Source organism: Scyliorhinus torazame, chromosome 8 (assembly GCF_047496885.1).
Source record: "Scyliorhinus torazame isolate Kashiwa2021f chromosome 8, sScyTor2.1, whole genome shotgun sequence".
NCBI lineage: Eukaryota > Metazoa > Chordata > Chondrichthyes > Carcharhiniformes > Scyliorhinidae > Scyliorhinus > Scyliorhinus torazame.
The window spans coordinates 110,306,745-110,331,450 of NC_092714.1; the positions used below are offsets into that span (position 1 = coordinate 110,306,745).

Here is a 24,706-nt window from a genome sequence, read left to right on the forward strand (position 1 = left end):
AAGCAACTTTTTAAGAGCTACTGGTGTCATGCCCTGGACCTGTAGTGCTTTCAATATGGTTTCTGCAGTATACTGAGTGAATAGATCATATGTATTCTAATTTAATGAGCTGACCTCAGGAGTGAGAGATCAGTAAGTTGTACTAGGCAAGCATGGTGCCCAAAGAGCAATCATAAATGTAATTGGGAAACATACTGAAATCTAGTTGAGATAAGTAATTTCTAAATGGTAATTTATTTTAAGGAATTACAATATTTGCATTGCTAAACATGAGCAGTATAATTATGACTGATATCTTTGCAATTTTAATAGTGTTCAGCGTTACACCTGCTACATACTGAACCCACTCACAATGGCGAAGAGGACATAGCCAGGGTGAGCATCACAATTGATTCCTTGATGCTGGCCTAGAAGCAATAAAAAAAAATGACAGGACGAGGCAGCTTTGTGGCTTCAGTTTTACCTTGAGCCAAATCTTCTGAGGATTAGCATCACCATCGATTGCTACTTCACTCCTATTCACTTGCCCTGCACTGGAAATCCACATTTATTGCTCAGACTTCTGAACCGGGCCTTCTGAGAAAGGCGTAGTGTACCCGCTCCTGGAGTCCATCTTGGGTCGCGCAGAAGAATCAAGGGAAGCCATGGCATACGGCAGCCAAGGCATAAGGTAATGTGCCAAAACCATTTTGATAAGCTATGGAGAGAAAGTAAGTGTGTAAGGTAAGTGTATGAGGGGCCTGTAATCGGTGAGATGGGTGGGATAATAGGGGAATGGTGTGTAGTTGGGAGGTCAGGATGGGGTAGGGTGGTGGAGGGAATACTTGGGGGTGGGTATAGTTGGGGGGTCAGGAGGATGGTCAGAGGTATAGTTGGGGGGGGGGGAGGGTGGGGGGGGGGGAGAAAGAGTGTGGGAAAGTACCTCGGTTGTAGTTGGAGGAACAAGAGGATGGTTGGGGGGGGGAGGTTTGGGTTGGGGGTTTGTTGGGGAAGAGATTCGGGAAGTAGTCAGTAGTACAGTTACCCAGAAATTAGAACTAGCTCTAATTCTTCTAACTCTTCTTGGGTAACTATTCTGCTAAGTAAGTTGGAACCATTCAAATCAGAGTTTTGTAGGATTCCAGATGCAGGCGAATTTCCCGCCGGATGTTGAAACTTTCCAAGTAATTCCTGCAGAGTCCTGTGTTTGGACGTCTGAGGGAATTCTCGCATGTATCTTCCGGGGTACCTTTGAGGTACAACCATCTGGAAACTGGAAGATCGGGGCCACATCTAACACACAATTGCTCTTCTGCCCCTTGTTTATAATCCTCTGCTTCTTTTTGTTGATACTCTCCACTGCTTCCTTACCCCTTCCTGAAATTGGCTTATCTGTCCTTATCTTGCCACAGCAGGTCAATTCTATGCAGCTGCTCCACTAGATTTCCCAGCTTGCCAAAGGATCAAGCTACATATCAGGACCAGAAAAATTGTTGCGCAGCCTACCACAGAATGCAAATGGCCACCAAACCATCAAAATGGTTCAGTCCTCTCACTGGCAACATGCAGAGAGCATTCTGATTGCTGTACTTTTCACCAGCCTGATAATGCAGACAATGAAAAAAGACTTGGTCGGTCAGATTGATTTTCTTTTTTAAATTTAAAGTTCTTCTCTCAGGTATTTAGGTTACAAATTCCAGAATGCTCTCAGCCTGGACCCTGGGCACCTTTCTGGGTTAATGTGGAGTTTGTCTAGAGACAAGAGAATGCTCTTCTAGTGCTGGCCTCAAGTGATCCTTCTGACCTTTACAGACAGAACTTGACAGTACATTTCGGTTAAATGCAAATGTTAAATTAATGGCAGGAGCAATATCTTTCGTAGCAGTCAATGCTCTAGTAAAAAATAGTAAAGACTTCTCAACTGCTATGCTCAAGAATGTTAAAGTATGGGTGACAACTCTTATTATTTTCACCCAATCTACAGAAGCTGTGTAGTCTAATTATCACTTTTTGAAGGTTTCAGACATTCTACAATAACCTTTTCACTGCTTCTCGTTTTCACCATGCAGCCAACACTGAGAACATGGCATGCCTGAACATCTCACAGTTTGTACACAGAGTCAACCATGACAGCCACATCACTCAATCAGATTGCACAACATATACTTACATACTTCAATCTTTCTTCTGGAACAAGATGACTGTGGTAGTCTGTGTAGAGGTATTATGGAACCTAGTAATGCTGGAACACCATTGGTAGATATTGTATGTTTCCCATTAGTCAAGCTGTATGGTAGCTCCGCCTTGCAAGGTGGGGTATAAGAGCCATTGCCGCCCCAGCAGCCTTCTTTCTGTACCTGAGCTGCTGGGGGTAACATTTAGCTTATTAAAGCCTTCAATTGGACTACAACCTCGCTTTAGTAGTCATTGTACGAAGTCTTACAACACCAGGTTAAAGTCCAACAGGTTTGTTTCGATGTCACTAGCTTTCGGAGCGCTGCTCCTTCCTCAGGTGAATTAGTAGTCATTGATCGTGCATCAATGACAAAACAAAACCAGAGGCAACAGGAGCTCACTGTTGGGGACAGGACAGGATCTTGTACAGAGCTACCACAGACCTGTGGGCCGAATGGCTGTGCACTTTTTATATTAGCCTTGTGTAATTCAGAATGAAATTAAGCAAAGTGCAGTTAGGCTGGGTTAGCTTTGTCACAATGCTTTATACCAAAGGCAGGTTAATTTTTAAACCAAGCTTTTAGAATTTTTATGGGACTGTTGGCAAATTTTAAAAATTCATTTTTAATCTTTTTCATGTTGGCTAAGACATGATAGGATAATCTATCCTTGGCTGACATGATTTTAAAAATCTGAGTGGATGCACTCCTTTTCACCATTTATATGTTAAACTCTGTTGGCATCCAATCAGCGCAAATACCATTCACAATTGTCACAATCATAACTTCCCTATTGCAAGTTTGAAAACAACCTCCAAGGTTTCCATTAAATCATGGGCATGATTTAATGGAAAAGAAACCAAGTCTTGTTTTGGGCACATTTAGTCAAGTATTTCCTGGCACTGGAAGACCCAGAACGACCCCGCTATTAAACGGGATGCTGCTTGTGCCCCCGGTAGAAAGCCTCAAATACCCCATTAATCCTATCTGGAGCAAAACCAGCCCTCTCCCGTAATAATAATAATAATCTTTATTACTGTCACAAGTAGACTTACATTAACAGTGCAATGAAGTTACTGTGAAAGTTCCCTAGCTGCCACACTCCGGCGTCTGGTCGTGTACACTGAGGGAGAATTTGGAATGTCCAAATCCTGGGCTACGTCCCGCGTGGAAGCCTGCCGCCTCAACTGGTGAGCCAATAACTGGCTGGCCTTCTCACCATACTCAGAAAGTGCCCCTCGTGAACGACGAAGTTGGCTCACCGCCATCCCCATCGAAATAAGCATGAACTCCATCTGTAGCTTCTTCTTCTTTACTAACAACTCTGCCATCAGGGCCGTGGAGTATAGTCGGTCCACCTCAAGAATGGAGTCAACCAGCCTCTGCCTTTCCATCTGACCAACCTTATCCCCGTGGGCCGTACACAAAATGATCTTCTCTTGCCAACCACCTTCAATGCTTCCCAGAACGTGGAGTGTGAAAACTCCCCATCTTTGTTGAATCCCACATAGTCCCTGATGGCTGAAGCCACCCTTTTACAAAACCTCTTATCTGCCAGGAACGCCATGTCCAGCCTCCATGGGGTGCCCAACACTGCCGTACCTGGAATAAACTTTTCCAAAGGCTGACATTGCCGCAGGGCATGTCGAGTGCCACACCTTTGGCACAAGATGGCGGCGGTGGCTCCTGTCGGCCGCTTAAAATGGCCGCCCACACTGAGACCATGGGCGCGATTCTCCGCACCCGCGCCGGTTGGGAGAATTGCCTGGGCCGCCAATATTTCCCGGGACACCGGTCCGACGCCCTCCCGCGATTCTCCCAAGCGGCGGGAACGGCCCGGTCGAGTTTCGCAGGCCGGAGAATCGCCGGAGACACCGAAAATGGCGATTCTCCAGCGCCCCCGCTATTCTCAGGCCCGGATGGGCCGAGCGGCCAGGCCAAAACGGCGGGTTCCCCCTGGCGCCGTCCACACCTGGTCGTTGCAGTCGTGAGCGGTGCGTGAATGCTGGGGGGCGGCCTGCGGGGGGGGGGGCGAGGGGGAATCCTGCACCGGGGGTACCTCAAATGTGGGGTGGCCCGCGATCGGTGTTCACCGATCGTCAGGCCGTCCTCTCTGAAGGAGGACCTCCTTCCTTCCGTGGCCCCGCAAGATCCGTCCACCATCTTCTTGCGGGGCGGACTGAGAGAGGACGGCAACCACGCATGCGTGGGTTGGCGCCGGTCAACCCGCGCATGCGCGGATGACGCCTGTTATGCGGCGCCGGCTGCGTTATCTATGTGGCGCCGCCTTTATGCGGGTGACAAGGCCTGGCGCGTGTAGATGACGCGGCCTCGATCCTGGCCCATTGTCAGGGCCTGAATCGGTCGGGACGGGGGCCGTTTCGCGCCGTCGTGAACCTCGACGGCGTTCACGACAGCGCGGCCACTTCGGCGCGGGAGTGGAGAATCCCGCCCCTTGTTTCTTTATGACGTGCGACATACCGCTAATGGTGCTGGCTTCTTTATCCACGTTGGCGGCAAAATGTTTTGAGCAGAGTGCGCCTAATCTTTGTGCAGCAATCTCACTCGCCTGGCAAATTTTCACTACCTTTTCCAGCACCAAATCTTCTTCCCGTAATAATATCACCCAAAGCTTATCATCAAGCAAACCAAAGATAGTTTGGTCGCGGATTAAGGAAGATTTTAAGTCACCGAATTTGCATGACTGGGCCTTCAGCCTCAAGTCTGTGACAAAATTGTCAAATGATTCGGCAGGTCTCTGGGTACGCATACAAAACATATAGCGCTCAAAAGTCTCTTTCTTCTTGGGGGAACAATACTGATTGAAGCGCTTTATCACTTCATCAAAATTCTTCTGATCCCCCTTACTTTCAAAGTCAAACGAGTTATATAGTTTGAGCGCTTGTAAACCTGCGACCATTAGCAGCAACGCAATTCTCCTTTCATCAGGCTGGGCCTGCAGGCCCACGGATGAAACATAAAGTTTGAACTGCTGTTTGAACAGTCGCAAGTTCTCACCTACATTACTGGACAGCCGAAGCTGGTGGGGGGCCCGCAGTCCATCCATCTATAGTGTCATAATTTTCTTAAGCATTGGGTCACCTCAGGTTGCAGTTCACCAGACCGGTCTTCAAGCAGAATGCCTAACGTTGTCACTGCCGTCGCTATCTTTAAAGCTTCAGCACTCGTGGTACCATGTTGTGTTTGGTTCCTTGTACTTTATGAAGTAACTCACCAAGCACTTCGAGATATCCAAAACAGGATCCTTTTATTGTGTCTCGTGTGGTAAGATAGCGATCTGATACAGAGCACGTTATCATGGAGCCTTGCTACTCCTTTGGAACTTATAACTAGCACTGACCAATTACATGTACATCTTATTACCCTCTCAGTCTTTTTCTGAAGATGGTTAGATGTGTCTCCCTTTATATCTGTGTCCCAGGTCACATGACCTTGGTCTGGAGACCGCATGGTGTGTCTGTACTGCCACCTGCTGTTTGGAGGTTGCACACCATCTAACTGTGATATAGCCCACAGGCAAATCACAACTTACCCCATCTTGAGGAAGTTCATCAGGGCCCAAACCTACCCCGATTCCAGGCCCACCCAAGATGGCAGCCCCACACCAATCCATAAATAAAGAAACCTTCATAGCCAGTCCTTTACCCCCCCAACCCGGCACCTATCCAATAACCCTCCCCCATCCCCACCCCCATTCCCCCCTGCGAACGTCTAACAACCTACCCAACTCCAAAATGCACCCTTCCTCCCACACCCCAAACAAAGAAAACCCAACCAACCTCGGCTTGTTACCTTACCCCACAAACAAAACAATCCTCCGCCCCCCCACCCAGATAACTAGCCGCAAACCTCTCTCCCACTCTGCTCCCATTAACTAGCTTATCTGCTAGCTACTGAAGCCCACTTGTGGAACAAGGAAAAACAAACACCCCCCTTTCCCAATCCTACATTGAATATCCAACATTCTGGGAAGAAATAACCTACAACCTCCTTCCTGAAAACAAAAAAACCCTTACTGCCATTAAAAAGACAAAATGAAATACAGAAACACAGAAAAAGGCAGGATACATGAACATGTAAAGTTCAAAATTCCATGACATCCAACAACTACAACCAGATCTCTCCCACTCCTCACTGCTGCCTCACAGCGCCGAGGACTGGGTTCGATCCCGGCCCCGGGTCACAGTCCATGTGGAGTGTGCACATTCTCCCGGTGTCTGCGTGGGTTTCACCCTCACAACCCAAAGATGTACAAGGTAGGTGGATTGGCCATGCTAAATTGCCCCTTAATTGGAAGTTCTTTTTTTAATTAAAAAAACCCATCTCTCCCAGTCCACCATTCCTCAGTCATTTACGTCCTTCAGAGTGTCAAAATCACCATTTTGCCAGTTCCGCCCCGACATCTTGATCAATTCAGATGGAATGCCCCTCCCATATACTCTCTCGCTTGGCTTTCACCTACTTTAAAATCCGCTCCTTGTCTAGATGTCTATGGAGACAGATTATGACCACCCGCGGTGGATCCCCAGATCTGGGCTTTTGTCGCAGTAACCGGTGGGCCCGGCCCACCTCAGGAGGGCTTGCAAAGACCCCCTCCCCTCAAATTTCCCGAACATCTTCGCCATATACTCCATATATCGTATCTTCAATGGCTTCTGGTAACCCAACAATCCTCAGGTTCTGGCGCCTGGACCGATGTCCTGGCCATCCACTTTGGCCTTCAGTACCTTTTGGGCTTCCGCCAGTAACATCACCTCTGCCTCCAAAGAGTCAATCCGGCCACTGTGGTCTGTGACCGCCTCCTCCATCTCCCAAATCGTCGAGCCCTGCGTTTCCAACTGCTGTTCCACCCTATCAGGGTCACTCAAATGGGTGCCACTGACACCTCACTCACCCTGGACAAGTCCTCCAACATCACCAATCTTTGCCTCTTGAATTCCCCCGTGAGGAATTCCACTAACGTCTCTGTTATCCATTGGGGGGGCAACTAGAACACTGTGTGCTCTGCCATATTCTCCTCTTCTACCCCACGAGGGCCTACTGAGTCTGAAAGTGGCCTTCATTTAACTCTCGTCTTGCATTGTGTCCTCCAGCATCCCCCACTGGAGGAGGCACCAACGCACTATAGTTATCCCACTTCTCTTCCCCAAACGGCATCCGTTAACCGTCATAAAGGGCCAAAATCCAAGTCCCCAAGCGGGAGCCACTTTGTGTGTGACCGCTCATCTCACAGTCGCCACCAGAGGTTCCTGAGTCCCCTGACTGAGTGGGCGGAGGCGCGCACAATGGGGACTGACTAGTGGGACTTCAAAAACCCCTTGTAACCCAGCTGATCTTCCCGATGGTCCCGGGTTTGGGCACAGCTTTGTATGCTGTGGCAGAGGCTTCTTTTTGTTACCGGATTAAACCTGAGTTTGTTCAGAGCAAGGTGTGGTGGAGTTATTACTTATATAAAAGAAAGACTTGTATTTGTATTGCACTTTTGTGAGGGCCACGAAGAATCCAGCACGAGTTTTAAGGATACAAAGTAATAACATTTATTTACAATAACATATATATATATAACAGCAGCAGCAGCAACTTCCCTTGCTACATACTCCTTCCTGCCGGTTCCAAACTGGCCAGCTTTATTTATACTTGGAGTTTACTAATGGTTTCTCCGCCCCCCTCATTGGGGAAGCTCATACTCCCACAAGATTGTGGGGTTGTCATTAGTCCCCAGCCAATAGTAAGCAGGCAGGTTAGAACATCCCTCCCCCCCAAAGTCCAAGGAATCCACCGAAGACCCTGGCGAAGGAGGGAGTCGGACTCGTTTTTCCGCAGGCCGGACACCATTTGCACGCGGCGCTGGATCAGGCGGCGTGTAACGAGACGGAGACCAGCGCTTCCGTGATGAACGGCGTAACGGTTGTACATCCACGGCCCGTGGACCCGAGGATTCCCCCTCTGATGCGTCCTGTGTCTCCATCTCGGAGTCAGAGTCTGCTGCCTCTGTCATGTCAGCGTCTCTATCTCCATTCGGTTCTGTAACGACCTGTGCAGGCTTTGAGTGAGGCACCAGTGGAAGATTGTGAGGACTACCTTCGCTTGTCTCTGGGCTCTGCGACTGTAGAAATGAGCTCAGGGGGCGGGGAACCTTTGGCGGGGATAGTCTTGTGGACCGAACGTGGTCTACATGTTTGCGCTGGAGACGACCCTGGGCTTGCACCTGGTAAGATATAGGGCCCGTTTGGCGAAAGATTACGCCAGGAACCCACTGGGCACCACCAGCAAAATTCCAAACGAACACTGGGTCACCGGGCGCAAACTGCCGAATCGGCCGATGCCGAGAAAATCCCTGTCCCTGCCGTTCTTGTGTGCGGCGTACTTTTGCGCCAATGTCCGGGAAAACCATACTAAGGCGGGTGCGAAGTCTCTGGCCCATTAGGAGTTCTGCGGGAGCTACCCCAGTCACCGCATGGGGGGTGGTCCTATACGTAAACAAAAAGCGAGCCAGTCTCGCGTCCATTGATCCGGAAGACAGCTTCTTTAGGCCTCTTTTGAATGTCTGCACTGCGCGCTCTGCCAACCCATTTGAAGTCGGGTGTTAAGGGGCAGTGCGGATATGGTGTATGCCGTTCACCTTCATGAACCTCGCAAACTCCTCACTCGTGAATGGAGTGCCGTTATCCGTGACCAGCACCTCGGGGAGGCCAGGCGTACTAAAAGACAAACGCATCTTTTCAATTGTTGCGCAGGACGTTGTCCCCTGTATCTTATGCACCTCTAGCCATTTAGACTGGGCGTCGATTAATAGAAGGAACATGGATCCTTGAAAAGGGCCTGCGAAATCTGCATGCAAGCGTGCCCAAGGCCGCCCTGGCCATTCCCAGTGATGTAGAGGCGCGGCCGGCGGAAGCTTCTGATGCTCCTGGCAAATGGAGCAGCTTTGGGCCACCTTCTCAATGTCGGTGTCGAGGCCTGGCCACCAGACATAACTCCGAGCCAACATTTTCATATTGGTCACACCTGGATGCCCATTGTGCAAGTCTCTTAGTATCAGCTCCTGGCCTTTTTCCGGGACAATCACACGCGTCCCCCACAAGAGGATGCAGTCTTCCACCCTGAATTCTGACAGCTTGGAGGAAAATGCCCGCAACTCGCCTGGGAGCTGTCTATGCTGCCCACCATACAGGACTATGTGCCGAACCTTTGACAGGACTGGCTCCGTCTGGGTCCACTCACGGATCTGTGATGCCGTGACAGGTAAGGTGTCCAAGAGATTTAGGGTTGCAACCACCTCACCGGTCGTGGGGGTCGACATGGGGCCGGTCGATAAAGGCAATTGGCTCAGTGCGTCGGCATTTGCTATCTGCGTTCCTGGTTTGTGCTCCAGAGAATACTCGCATGCAGCAAGTAACAAAGCCCAGCTGGATCCGTGCGGAAGCAATGGGCGGTATTGGCTGATCCTCTCTGAAAAGTCCCAGCAGAGGCTTATGATCAGTCACGATAGTGAAATGGCGGCCATACGCGTACTGGTGGAAGCGTTTCACCGCAAAAACCACTGTCAGGCCCTTCTTCTCGATCTGCACGTACTTTTTCTCCGCTGCAGTCAATGTGCGGGAGGCGAAAGCTATCGATCGCTCGGTCCCGTTCTCCATCTTGTGGGACAGGACGGCCCCAATACCATACGGGGATGCATCACATGTGACGAGCAAAGGCTTTCCAGGATCATAATGGGTTAGTAACCCAGACGACGACAATTGTTGCTTTACCCGCCGGAAAGCGGTTTCTTGCGGCTGACCCCAAACCCAGGTGTGATTTTTCTTTAGCAGAAGGTGCAACGGGGCCAGCATAGTTGCCAGATTGGGGAGGAACATCCCGTAATAGTTTATGAGGCCCAGAAAAGAACGAAGATGCGAAGTGTCAGTCGGGGCGGGGGCCTGTTGAATCGCACGCACCTTCTCTGCGACGGGGTGCAAACCTTCGCGGTCCACCCGATAACCTAGGTAGACTACTTCCTTTGGCTGAAATATGCACTTTGTGCAACGTAAACGGACTCCAGCCTCCGTAAATCGTCTAAGCACAGCCTCCAGATTTTCCAAATGTTCCTGCTCCGACATCCCTGTAATCAAAACATCATCTAAGTAGACAGCAACATGTGGTAAACCTCTCAAAATGCCCTCCATAACACGTTGAAAAATAGCGCAGGCAGAGGATACTCTAAAGGGCAACCGTGTATATTCATCCCCGGTGTGTATTAATCGTTACATATGGTCGGGAGGCAGGGTCCAGCTCCAACTGCAGGGAGGCGTGACTCATATCTAATTTTGTGAACGAGAGTCCACTTGCAAGCTTCGCGTAGAGATCCTCTATGCGAGGCATTGGATATCGGTCGAGTCGGGAAGCCGTATTCACTGTAAGTTTATAGTCGCCACACAAGCGAACTGTAGCATCTGGCTTCATTACAGGTACAATTGGTGCTGCCCAGTCAGCAAAACGGACGGGCCTGATAATACCCAAACTCTCCAAATGAGTGAGCTCCCCTTCTACCTTCTCGAGCAAGGCGTAAGGCACCGGGCACGCCCGGAAATAGCGCGGTGTGGCTCCTGGTTCAACTTGGATACGGGCTATGGCCCCTTTTATTTTCCCCAAACCAGGCTGGAATACATCTGGGTATCGTCCTAGCACCTCAGTCAACCCTTCAGAAACTGTTTGGAGGATGTGCTGCCATTGCAACCGCAAATGGCGCAACCAGTTCCGACCCAATAGGCTGGGCCCATGGCCGTGCACCACAATACGTGGGAAACGCCCCTCCTGGCGTCCATAAACAACAGGGGTCATTGTAGTTCCTGCAATGTCCAGTGGTTCCCCCGTGTAGGTGGCCAACCTGGCCTGTGAGTCGGTTAATGTAAGGGTCTGTATGCCCTGCTTGATGCGGTCGAATGTCCTCTGGGCGATCACGGAGACCGCTGCACCAGTGTCCAACTCCATCTCAAACAGGCCTTCTCTGTGTGACTCAACCAGGATACTGAAAAGGTTACATCTTCCTGTCGGGTTGGGTGATCCGATATACAAACGAACCAACACGGTTGTAGATGGTACAACTCTGTTTTATTATTCTGTACAATAATAACTATTAACTTCTGGCTGTGGTTCGTACTTCACCAGCTAACCTGTGGACCCAGCCCTAGCACTATCTTAGTGAGGCACTCACCACATGGTGTATGCCTGAGCGGCACGCTGTGAGCTCTGTGCTCTGAGCTATCTCCTGGTAGAATGAGCGGGAACTGCGGTGTTCCCTGTTTTATAGTGCGTGTGCTCTCACTGGTGATTGGCTGCGATGTTGTCTGTGTGTTGATTGGTCCAGCTACCTGTCCATCAATGTGTGTGTGTGATTGCACCATGATATGTTAATGTGGATATCATGACATCCCCCCTTTTCACAAGAATATGTGCCTACATGGTAATAAATATTGGTGTGTACTGAGTACATCTGAGTATGTGTGTGCAATATTTACAACATGTACATGAGGCTAAGCTATATACAGAGGAAGGTGTCAGGTGCAACAGAACAACAAGGTTGTACCACAAACAAAATAAGTGCAAACAGCAAACATCGAAAGAGAACTTCTGGAACGACAAGAAAGAAACACGATAACAGTATTGCAAAACAATTCAGTGAGTCCAATGTGCAAACAGGCTCTTAAGTCCAGTCTATTAGGTGGGCGACGAATTCGGGTTGACCGTCTCAAGGGTGGGTCAGGATCCACCGGCTGAGGAATGGGCCTGGCCACGGGCGGTAGAGGAATAGGCAGAGTGGCAGGAAGCTCCACGAAGTCGACATCAGGGACAACAGGAGGGCGTGGCACCGGTGCATGATCACGTAGCGAGCGTGGAAGCAGCCGAAGGGCCCGCCGATTGCGCCGGCGAATGGAGCCATCAGGCAGGCGAACCAGGAACGAGCGGGGAGCCACGCGGCGTAGAACTTCGGCAGTTGCCGACCAGCCACCCTCCGGTAGGTGTATGCGGGCGTTGTCTCCAGGCGCCAGGGCAGGAAGATCATTTGCCCGAGTGTCGTGTGCCACCTTCTGCTGAGCACGCTGCTGTCGCATCCTTTGCAGTACTGGAGCATGGTCGGGTTTAGGAACATGAATGGACGGCACAGTGGTCCTGAGGGTGCGACCCATCAACAGCTGGGCTGGCGAGAGGCCCGTGGACAGTGGGGCCGAGCGATAGGCCAACAGGGCTAAACAGAAGTCAGATCCAGCATCAGCAGCCTTGCAGAGGAGCCGCTTCACGATATGGATGCCCTTTTCCGCCTTGCCATTGCACTGGGGATGCAAAGGGCTGGACGTCACGTGTGTGAAGTCGTATGAAGCGGCAAAAGAAGACCATTCTTGGCTCGCAAAACAGGGCCTGTTGTCAGACTTGATGGTAAGCGGAATGCCATGGCGAGCGAAGGTGTCTTTACATGCTCTGATGACAGCTGATGATGTCAAGTCGTGCAGGCATAAGACCTCCGGATAATTTGAAAAATAGTCAATTATAATGACGTAGTCCCTGAGGATTGTGTGCCGCAGATCATCCATGAAGACCAGATGGGGTTTGTGAAGGGGAGACAGTTGAATGCGAATGTGTGGAGGCTTTTGAACGTTATCATGATGCCGGCGAGGGAGGGGGAGGCGGAGATAGTGGTGGCAATGGATACTGAGAAAGCCTTTGATAGGTAGAGTGGGGGTACCTGTAGGAGGTGCTGAAGAGGTTCAGGTTTGGGGAGGGGTTTGTCAGGTGGATTAGGCTGTTGTATGAGGTCCCGAATGCGAGTGTGGCCACAAATAGGAGGAGGTCCGAGTACTTTCAGTTGCACCGAGGGCCGAGACAGGGGTGTCCCATGTCCCCCCTGCTCTTCGCACTGGCGATTGAACCCTTGGCTATGGCACTGAGTGAGCCGAGGAACTGGAGGGGGTTGGTGCGGGGTGGGGAGGAGCATTGGGTGTCGCTTTATGCGGACGACCTGCTGCTGTATGCGGCGGACCCGGTGGGAGGAATGCCAGAGGTAATGAGGATCCTTTGAGAATTCGGGGACTTTTCGGGGTACAAGCTCAACATGGGAAGAGCGAGCTGTTCGTAGTTCAGCTAGGGGACCAGGAGAGTGGGATTGGCGAGCTCCCACTAAAAAGGGCAGAGAGGAGCTTCAGATATTTGGGGGTCCAGCTGGCCAGGAGCTGGGGGGCCCTGCATAGGCTGAACTTTACAAGGCTGGTGGAGCAAATGGAGGAGGAGTTCAAGGGGTGGGACGCGTTGCCGCTGTCCTTGGCGGGTCGGGACAAGGATGAGCCGGTTCTTTGGAGGTGAGGACAGGTGTGTTAGGTGCTCAGGGAGCCCAGCAAATCACACCCATATGTTCTGGGCATGCCCAGCGCTGGAGGAATTTTGGAAGGGCGTAGCGAGGACGGTGTCGGGGGTGGTAGGATCCAGGGTCAAACCGGGCTGGGGGCTCGCAATATTTGGGGTGGCAGAGGAGCCGAGAGTGCAGGAGGCGAAAGAGGCCGGAATTCTGGCCTTTGCATCCCTGGTAGCCCGGCCAAGGATTCTCCTTCAGAGGAAAGATGCGAGGCCCCCAAGCGTGGAATCCTGGATCAGCGATATGGCAAGGTTCATTAAATTAGAGAGGGTGAAATTCGCCTTGAGCGGGTCGGTACAAGGGTTCTTTAGGCGGTGGCAACCGTTGTTAGACTTTCTGGCAGAACGATAGACATTGGTCAATGGCAGCAGCAGCTCGGGGTGGGGGGGGGTTTACTTTATTTTTGTTTATGTTATTTACACTGAAGGGTCTGAGGGGGTGTATACACCTGTTGTGTTAAGTCGGGGTGTTAATGTTAATTTATTATTTATGTACAGTGGGGGAGGGGTTTGGGGGGTTGCTTTTTTAGATTGTGTTTTGTACTTAACCCTGTTGGGTTCTTTTTTCTTTCTCATTTTGTTATTGATATTTTATGATAACCTTTAATAAAAATTATTTATTTAAAAAAAATAATGACGTAGTCCCTGCCGAGCGCATGAAAGGGGTCCACACCCACCTTTGCCCAGGGGGACGTGACCAACTCATGGGGCTGAAGTGTCTCAGGGGGTTGCGCTGGCTGAAACCTTTGGCAGGTGGGGCAGTTGAGCACCATGTTGGCGATGTCGTCGCTGATGCCCGGCCAGTACACAGCTTCTCGGGCCCTCCGCCTGCACTTTTCAACTCCGAGATGGCCTTTGTGCAGTTGTTCGAGGACAAGACGGTGCATGCTGTGTGGGATCACAATCCGGTCCAGCTTTAGGAGGACACCGTCAATGACGGCCAAGTCGTCCCGGACATTGTAGAATTGTGGGCACTGCCCCTTGAGCTATCCTTCCATCATGTGGCGCATCACACGTTGTAGAAGGGGGTCAGCCGCAGTCTCACGGCGAATGTGGGCCAGACGTGCATCAGTAGCCGGCAGATTGGCCGATGTGAAGGCTACTTGTGCGTCGACCTGACAAACGAACCCCTCCGATTCGGGCGGTGTGTTCACTGCTCTGGACAGGGCATCCGCGATGATGAGGTCCTTTCCCGGGGTGTAGGCAAGTTGGAAGTCGTACCTCCGGAGCTTGAGCAGAATGCGCTTGAGGCGAGGGCTCATATCGTTGAGGTCCTTCTGAATGATGGCGACCAGGGGGCGATGGTCGGTCTCCACAGTGAACTGCGGAAGACCATACACATAATCGTGGACTTTGTTGATGCCGGTCAACAAACCCAGGCACTCCTTTACAATCTGCGCATAGCGCTGTTCTGTGGGGGTCATGTCCCGCGAGGCATAGGTGACCGGGGCCCATGATGCAGTGTCGTCCAGTTGCAGGAGTACCGCCCCAATGCCGGACTGGCTTGCATCAGTCGAGGTCTTTGTGTCCCGAGTGGTGTCGAAGAACGCCAATACCGGGGCGGTGGTGAGCTTGATCTTGAGCTCCTCCCATTCCTTCTGGTGTGCGGGCAGCCACTGGAATTCCGTTGTCTTCTTGACCAGGTGGCGAAGAGCCGTTGTGTGCGAGGCAAGGTTGGGAATAAACATCCCCAGGAAGTTGACCATCCCAAGAAATCGTAACACTGCCTTCTTGTCTGCCGGCTGCGGCATGGCTGCGATGGCTGCCACTTTGTCGGCATCCGGCCGCACCTCTGACCTGGATATGTGGTCCCCCAGAAACTTTAGCTCAGTTTGGCCAAAAGAACACTTGGCTCGGTTGAGGCGCAGGCCGTGTTCCCGTATCCGAGCAAAGACACGCTGGAGACGACTGATGTGCTCCTGTGGTGTGGTGGACCAGATGATGACGTTGTCAACATAGACTCATACCCCTTGGATGCCCTCCATCATCTGTTCCATGATGCGATGAAACACCTCGGATGCCGAGATGATGCCAAACGGCATTTTATTGTAGCAGTACCTGCCAAAGTGAGTGTTGAAAGTGCGCAGCTTCCTGCTGGACTGATCCAGTTGAATCTGCCAAAAACCCTTTGAGGCATCAAGCTTGGTGAAAATTTTAGCCCGGGCCATTTCGCTCGTGATTTCTTCCCGTTTGGGTATGGGGTAGTGTTCCCTCATGATGTTGTTGTTCAGGTCTTTCGGGTCGATGCAGATCCGGAGCTCGCCGGAGGGCTTTATTACGCACACCATGGAGCTGACCCATGGCATTGGCTCCGTGATCCGGGAAAGCACTCCTTGGTCCTGCAGGTCCTGCAGCTGCTGCTTGAGGCGGTCCTTGAGTGGCGCTGGGACTCTACGAGGTGCGTGAATGACCAGGGTGGCATCCGGTTTGAGCCGTATTTTGTAAGTGTAGGGCAGTGTGCCCATGCACCCGAAAACCTCCTGGTTGTGGGCGAGGAGCGAGTGGAGCTGCGCCCTGAAGTCTGCATCCGGGAAATCGGACGTGCCTTCTGGAGACAGAGTGTGTACCCGCTGAACGAGGTGGAGGATCTTGCACGCCTGTGCACCTAACAGAGAGTCCTTCGAGGATCCAACTATCTCAAAAGACAATGTGGCTGTATGTGAATTGTGTGCAACCTCGAGCTGGCAGGACCCCATGGCCGGGATAACATTTCCGTTATAATCAACCAGCTGACAGTGGAATGGCCGAATCGGTGGTTTAACCTTCAAGGTGTGGAATGCTGACCATGCAATGAGATTGGCGGAGGCACCAGTGTCTAAGCGGAATGTGATTGGTGATCGGTTGACCGTTAGGGTGGCACACCATTCATCGCCCGGATTAATGCTGTGCACTGGCATCGGCTGGTAGGTCCGACTTGGGGACATCTGGTTCTTCTTTATTACCGCAACGCGGAAGGGTTCCAGGTCGTCAGTATCACCGGTCAGCACGTCGTCAGGGTATGACTTGGTGTATGGAGGGTGAATGGCCCGCACGTCCCTGCGAGGCTGGCGGAATTGCGGAGAGTTGGCAGGTTGAGCTGCTCGACAGCAGGCAGTGTAATGGCCCATCCTGCCACAGCGGAGGCATTGTCGCGCTTTGGCCAGATATTGCTGCTTTAAGTGTGTGGATCCACAGTTGCTGCACGTCGTGACGTCATGGTGTTTGTTGCGCCACCACGCATGCGCGGTGTGGTCTTGCGTAGAGCGCGCCTGCGCATCCCGTCTCTCTGCGTCGACGTCCCCTCTTTTGGCGCGTAAAAGCGCGGGAGGCCTCGGAAAGCGCGCGAAATGGCCGCCCTCGTCCGGACCGCATGCCGGGAGGAACTCGATCGACTGGACCCGCTCGGGCTCGTAGGACCCCTGCCGTGCCGATTCGGCCACCTGGAATTGGGAATACCGGCTGGTCGTGTTTTCGTGGAGTACGCAGGTCTCGATGGCGGTGGCTAGGGTGAGGCACTTTATTTTGAGGAACTGCTGGCGTAGGATATCCAAGGTGACCCCAAAAACGATCTGATCCCGAATCATGGAGTCGGAGGTGGCCTCATAGCCGCAGGCGAGTTTCCAGACCTGGTATCATGTCGTGTTGGGTGTTCCGATACACAAACGAACCAACACGGTTGTAGATGGTACAACTCTGTTTTATTATTCTGTACAATAATAGCTATTAACATCTGGCTGTGGCTTGTACTTCACCAGCTAACCTGTGGTCCCAGCCCTAGCACTATCTTAGTGAGGCACTCAGCACATGGTGTATGTCTGAGTGGCACGCTGTGAGCTCTGTGCTCTGAGCTATCTCCTGGTAGAATGAGCGGGAACTGCGGTGTTCCCTGTTTTATAGTGCGTGTGCTCTCACTGGTGATTGGCTGCGATGTTGTCTGTGTGTTGATTGGTCCAGCTACCTGTCCATCAATGTGTGTGTGTGATTGCACCATGGTATGTTAATGTGGATATCATGACAGTTCCCTAAAACATAATTACAATATTCCAATCCCTGAATCAGACACTCATGGGGCAAAGAAAATGTAACTTCTGATGCATTCGCCTACGTCCAGCTGTATAGCACAGGTCAAAGGAAATGTATGTCTGTCTTACACCCCTCTGATCATGAGATGATCAGAGGGTGATGACTCCTTGCATGGTCAACCATGTGAGTAGTCAAAAACAATGGGGGGATGTTCTGCTCTTGTGTTTGGGGGACATGAATGGCGGTGAGGATGAAAATCCCATTGGAGTCCCAAAACAGCTTTTATGGCGGTGGGATTTCGCTGATCGATTGTCCCCACTTCTAGCAATGACATAATCGGAATCCTGACTTTGAATGTCGGGGTCTACTTTTGCATAGAATTAAATATCATTATCAGGCCTTTATGCTAGATAATATCCCCCCCCACCTTTGGATTGTGCATTTACGCCGACATGAATCATGACAGGTTTCCCACGATATGCACCCGGCGGGCAAAACCTGCACAGCTAAGTACAACCGCCAAGGGGAGAGGGTCATGCCCGGGCAGTACCTTAACATTGCCCCCAGGCAAGGGCCCAGGCATGTCTGTTTTAGTTGTGGGGGCTAGAGGCTTTGTAGTTAATTTGGGGGTGGGGTGGGGGGGGGGGGGGATGGCGTTCCATGGGGAAGTGCTGGGTGAAGAATTCTGTGGTGGTGGTGTTGGCGTGGGTGGGGTTGCAATGGTGGAGTTATATGGAGGGATGTTATATGGCTGGGGGTGGGGATGTTTTTCTTTTTCTTTTTTTTAATAACCAAGTTTAGCCTGCCCCACCAGTGTAACAATTGGGACTTGCCCCATAACATTTTTTGCATCAAGAAGCTAAATATATGATGGAGAAAGACGTTCTTGGAGTCGTCAGAATGCCCCGTCCATCCCCTCCGCCATTATTTTTCATGTCCGCTTCCCCACTCAGCAAAATACAAATCTGAAAATTCCACCCAACGTCATCCCTCATGGGCAGAGACCCTATGAACCATTTCAAAATAATATTTTTGACTCTTCCAGGAACCTCAATGTTACTCGATGCTTGGTCAGCTCTCAACACCGGCTAAGAGTTTGGACGAAATGCCATCAAGTTTTAATGTGCTGTGGAAAGATCAATTTGTTCCAGGTGTGATAATTTAAGAAATAAGACTTGGTTATTATATGAACAAACTGTATTATAACAAAAGAAAAGAAAAACAATATTTTGAACTTCTATTTCAGCCCCCAACACTAACAGATTATATGCAGATTCTTAACCTGAAAACACTAGTTCCCATTAAATAACACTGTACATGAACATGCAGCTCTCGTTCAAATTACACAAACAGACAAAGGCAATACTTGCATTTACAAAGCATTTTTTCTTCTGGTAGGGACATTCATACTGAACCCTTTCCCAAAGCCTGCCTTGGTTGCAACTTTCATGACATCTCTGTACGATTTCCACAACCTTCTGCCTGTATCTATTAAGAACAACATTCTTTCTCTCACTCTCACTAAGCTCCACCCAGCTACTAAAACAAAGGTTCTCTCGGGTTTCCTGCCTTGAACCTATTACCATTATCGTGGCCGGTTGCCCATCCCCTTTATACAAAAGAGCAGAGCTGTGCCATTTATATGAAACTAATGTTCCATTGATGGACAAATAGATCATCAGACTCTGTGATAAGCTGATGGTTGGTCAAACAGGGTTGTCCTGAATGACAATGGATCTTGAGTGGATCATCTTGGCTGAACCGTGGCATCCTGTGTATTTCGACGAACGAGATTAAGTCTGAATGGAACAAGGTAACTCAGACTGTGGGTGTATCCCTCTGACTCTGCTGCTAGCAGTCGTTTCCCTCAGTCGGTTCAACCTGTAAACTGCCTGCTATATCTTGGACCCCATTTAGGGCCCCAAGTTCTTCATATCTCCTTATCATGACACCTTCCTTCCTAGAAAAAAATGAACCATTAATACACACAGATGATGAACTCTTTTCAATTCTAAACATTTATTAAGATTACCTAGTTTGCATTCTATACAGTATATATCATTTTATTTTATATTTTTAAACAAGCAAACATCAGGGGCTTGATTCTCCCAGAATGGGACTGTGTCCCCACGCCGGCATAAAAACACTGGTGTTTCACTCCCGAGTTTCCGATAAAAAAGGTCAGCTAGTTCACTCACCTTCAGGGGGCTAGCAATGACCCAGAGTGATTATCGCAGCTTTAGCTGCGGATACGGGTCCCCGCAATTCCGGTTTCGAGTCTGCGCATGCGCACGGCGGCAGCCTCCAGTGGACGCGCCGAGCACCATGGTGGATTCGGACCATGGACGCAACTGAAGAATATAGGCTCCCCCGATCAGTCCGACCTGTCCGAACCCCCGCTCCCCACCAGGGCGGCCGCGGACTGAGTCCGCAGCCACCACGTGAGGTTCCTGAACGGAAATAGGTGGTTAGAACCACGCCATCGGGAACTCGGCCAGTTGGGGGCGGAGGATCGCTGGTCAGACCCCAGCCACATGGAGTAATCCGTGAACATGCCGTGTCAGCGTGGGTTTCCTCCGGGTGCTGTGGATTCCTCCCTCAGTCCAAAGATGTGCAGGTTAGGTGGATTGGCCAAGATAAATTGCCCTTGGTGTCCAAAAAAAACCGGTTAGCTGGGGTTACTGGGTTACTGGGTTACGGGGATAGGGTAGAGGTGTGGCTTAAGTAGGGTGCTTTTTCCAAGAGCTGATGCAGACTCGATGTTCTGAATGGCCTCTTCTGCACTGTAAATTCTATGATTCTATGATTCCTGGCCCCTTATAATTAATTATAGGCTTTATGGTTATATTTTGGTTAATCTTCTGCCTGTAGAAATGCTTTTCTGTTTAACTGCCTATCTGCACTGGTGAACTGACTATTCCTACTTTTCACTCACTAAACCCTTGTGTTCCTACAAAGATCAAGCTAGCAAATCCAATATTGGCCAATTTGACTCTATGCCAACGTGTCTTACATTCTCACAGCCTAACTATAGTTATAATATGCAGCTCAAAATTACTCAATTGCATCGTCATTTCAGTCTATTTAGTCAATATTACAGTCGTCAAAGAGATGAATTTGTAGAATATTTTCATGACAGCTTCCCAGGGCAAAATGTTATGGAACTAGCTATGGATGAAGCTATTTGAGACCTAGTATAAGTATTGTGCAATGGGGCAATGTTAATTAGTTATCTTATATCATCAAAGGCCCTCTGGGAAAAGTGATCATAATCCAATTCCATATTAATTTTGAGCACCGCATACTTAAAGAAGAATCTTAAAATTGAACAGAACTAATTAATATGATGGAGGAGGGGGACTGGCTAAGGATTGATTAGGTAAATTGACCAAAAGTTATAACGGTAAAAAAAAATGGGAAACATTTAAAAGAAATTATTCAAAATGTTCATGAAAGTATGTTCCATTTAAAAAACAAAAATGTGAGATCCACCCTTGGCTCACTAGGGAAGATGAAGTAAGATCAAGGAAGAGGCTTATAGTATGGCAAAGAATTGCCTGAGGATTGGGAGAATTCTACCAACTAGTAAAGGGTAGCCAAAAGTTGATTAAAATCAGAAAAATACAATGTGAGCCTAGATGAGCCAGGAATATCAAAATGAAATATAAGAGCTTTTACAAGTAAGGGTTGGAAGTAAGTCAAGAAACATTGGTCCCTGAGCCACAGAGACCAGAGAATTCTCATGGGGAATGAGCAGACATTGAACAAATATGTTATCCCTTTCTTCACGGTGGAAGACAAACATTACATAACAGAAACAGAGGGTAATCAATAGGTTAATAAGTGTGAGTAAATTAAGGTAATTAATATCAACGGAAAAAAGGTACTGAAGAAACTTAAGAGTTTAAAAGCTGACAAATCCCCAAGACATGTTGACTTGCATCCTAGGGTTTTAAAAGTGGTAACTGTACAAATAGTGGATGCACTTTATATGATTTTTAAAATTCCCTAGGCTCTAGAAAGGTCCCAGTGTATTCTGTGATGAATGTAGGAAGTTGTTATGTTTTGTTGCAGTAATGCTATTAAAAGCCCTGGTCTAAAATACATACAGGCAGTATGTCTGCTGAAGTGGTGAGTAAGGATCATAAAGGTGAGGTCATAATTGATTTTAACCATTTACTTGTTTACAGAGATTTGGCTAATTGAATATTGTTTATGTTTATGGAAGTTCTCTGAGGTGTCGGCAATTTTATGAGGGATGGTGTTTAGTCCTAGCTAAGCATGTCATGGGGCATCTTAATGAGATACAGATGATGTAATTAATGAAAGGAGTCAGGTCTGTGTGGTTTTTGGCAGTTTTGCTATCGGATTTGAATCTGACAAGGAGGAATGATTCAGGTTGTTCCTGCAAGGGTCCCACTCCAAAACGCTTCAAAGTGAACAGCAAGTAACACTGAATGCTGACTTTATTTATGAGTGCATTTTGAATTGCATTGGGTTGCTTGGTTGGAATATATATGGTGAATGTATGTGGCATAATTTAAAAGTTTTTCCTTTTATTTCAGAACTGTTTAACAATAAATTGTAAAGCTATTTCTTTGATATTAATTCTGTGTTTAAATTAAAGTTTGTTCCAACATGAAAGATACCTATTGGTCAGAGTAGTCACTCCTGAGTGTGTGTGTGTGTGTGTGTGTGGAGGGGTGGGGGGGGGGGGGGGGGAACAGTGGAGTAACCTTTCCTCACAGTTTCGCAAATTGTTTGGGGTTTCTCATCCTCACAAAAATTAGGGTCTGGTCCGGTATCCTAACAATTGGAAGTTAGCAAATGCAAAACCCCTATTTAAGAAATAAGGGGAGGAGACATTAGGGAACCAAGAGCCAGTTAGTCTGACAGGAGTCATTGACAAGATGCTGAAATCGATTAACAAAATCTTAACATTGCACTTAGAAAGCCCCTAGAATGATCAGGCAAAGTCAACATGGTTTAATGAAAGAAAAATTATGTTGGAAATATGTATTAGAAACTTTTGAGGAAGTAACTAATATGGCAGATAAAATGGAACTGCTCAAAGTAATATACTTGGATTTCCAAAAGGCATTTGACAAGATGCTACACAAAAGGTTAATAGGTATTATAAGAGCTCATGGAGCATGGAGTTGGGGTAATATATTAGCATATATGGAGGATTGGTTGGTTAATGGAGAGGAAGCAGAGAGTAGGGGTAAACATGTCAATTTCCAGTTGGCAGGCTGTAACTTGTAGACTGCCAGGTCTTCAGTTATTTACATTGGGTGCAATTTAACGGAAAAACAACAGAGTCCCATTTTGAGCGTGTTTCATGGATGTTTATCGGCGCCTGCCTGGTTTGTTTTGGGCCTCAGCGAGGAAAGCCCTACCGATGCTGCACCTACCTTACTCCTGCACTGACGGGCTCAGCTCATCAATGCAAGAAAAGATTAGGGCACGATTTTTAAATGCCGGTGCGATCTCTCAATCCTCTGACACTCCCCACCTTGGTCTCTGGATACCCCAATACACAAACTTATCTGTTATGAGGTCCTTGAGCCCCCCTCATAATGGCAGGGTACCCCTGGTGCGATCTCTGCCACTGGAAACCTGGCACTCAGGCACTTTGGCAGTGCCAGCCTGGCAACCTGCAGGCTGGCAATGCCAGGGTGCCAGCAGGAGTACCAGGAGTACCCTTTCCAATTAGGGACTAGCCTTAAATAGTAATAGTTTGAGAAAGGAGTATTTCGGCGGGAGAACAGCTGGTGAGTCAGTTTCAGCGGGAGCAGTGTGGAAGGAGGTTGCTGGGAGGTAAGTCAACCTTTAAAAGCACTTGTCTTTGCAGGGGCAGGCCAGTCAATTTCGGCGGGAGTGGAGCTGGCTGGTTAGTCAATTTCAGCAGGAGCTGAGAATTTTTCTTTTTTTTAAAATTAGTTTTTTAGGCGGGAACAGGAATTCCACCCGCGGACGTCTGGGAAGACCCTCACCAATAAATTCTGGTGGAGAGGAAACCCGAGACACTACACGTGTAGTGTCTCCCACCCGCCCTCCTCCTCTAACCTAATAATAAAACCCATTGGTGTGAGGTAAGTACCATATTTTATTATATTATTATTTTTTATAAAAATTTAATTTAGTTGTTAGCCAGATCTTGGTAGAAAGTTAGAGGAATGACAGGGAAGGGAGTGCAATGTTCCTCCTGCAGGATGTTTGAGGTGAGGGATGCAGTTAGTGTCCCTGCTGATTTTACCTGCAGGAAGTGCTGCCATCTCCAGCTCCTCCAAGACCGAGTTAGGGAACTGGAGCTGGAGTTGGAAGAACTTCGGATCATTCGGGAGGCAGAAGGGGTCATGGATAGCAGCTTCAGGGAATTAGTTACACCAAAGATTGGAGATAGGTGGGTAACTGTAAGAGGGACTGGGAAGAAGCAGTCAGTGCAGGGATCCCCTGCGGTCGTTCCCCTGAGAAACAAGTATACCGCTTTGGATACTTGTGGTGGGGACGACTTACCAGGGGTAAGCCATGGGGTACGGGCCTCTGGCACGGAGTCTGTCCCTGTTGCTCAGAAGGGAAGGGGGGAGAGGAGCAGAGCATTAGTAATTGGGGACTCGATAGTCAGGGGCACAGATAGGAGATTTTGTGGGAGCGTGAGAGACTCACGCTTGGTATGTTGCCTCCCAGGTGCAAGGGTACGTGATGTCTCGGATCGTGTTTTCCGGGTCCTTAGGGGGAGGGGGAGCAGCCCCAAGTCGTGGTCCACATTGGCACTAACGACATAGGTAGGAAAGGGGACAAGGATGTCAGGCAGGCTTTCAGGGAGCTAGGATGGAAGTTCAGAACTAGAACAAACAGAGTTGTTATCTCTGGGTTGTTGCCCGTGCCATGTGATAGTGAGATGAGGAATAGGGAGAGAGAGCATTTAAACACGTGGCTACAGGGATGGCAGGCGGGAGGGATTCAGATTTTTGGATAACTGGGGCTCTTTCTGGGGAAGGTGGGACCTCTACAGACAGGATGGTCTACATCTGAACCTGAGGGGCACAAATATCCTGGGGGGGAGATTTGTTAGTGCTCTTTGGGGGGGTTTAAACTAATGCAGCAGGGGCATGGGAACCTGGATTGTAGTTTTAGGGTAA

The 24,706-nt window shown here is 49.3% G+C and overlaps 1 protein-coding gene across 1 annotated transcript in view; it reads left to right on the forward strand.

Annotated features, from left to right (window-relative positions):
- Positions 1 to 24,706, forward strand: part of LOC140428037 (glutamate receptor ionotropic, kainate 1-like) — a 547,961-nt gene that overhangs the window by 57,260 nt on the left and 465,995 nt on the right. The window lies entirely within an intron of this gene.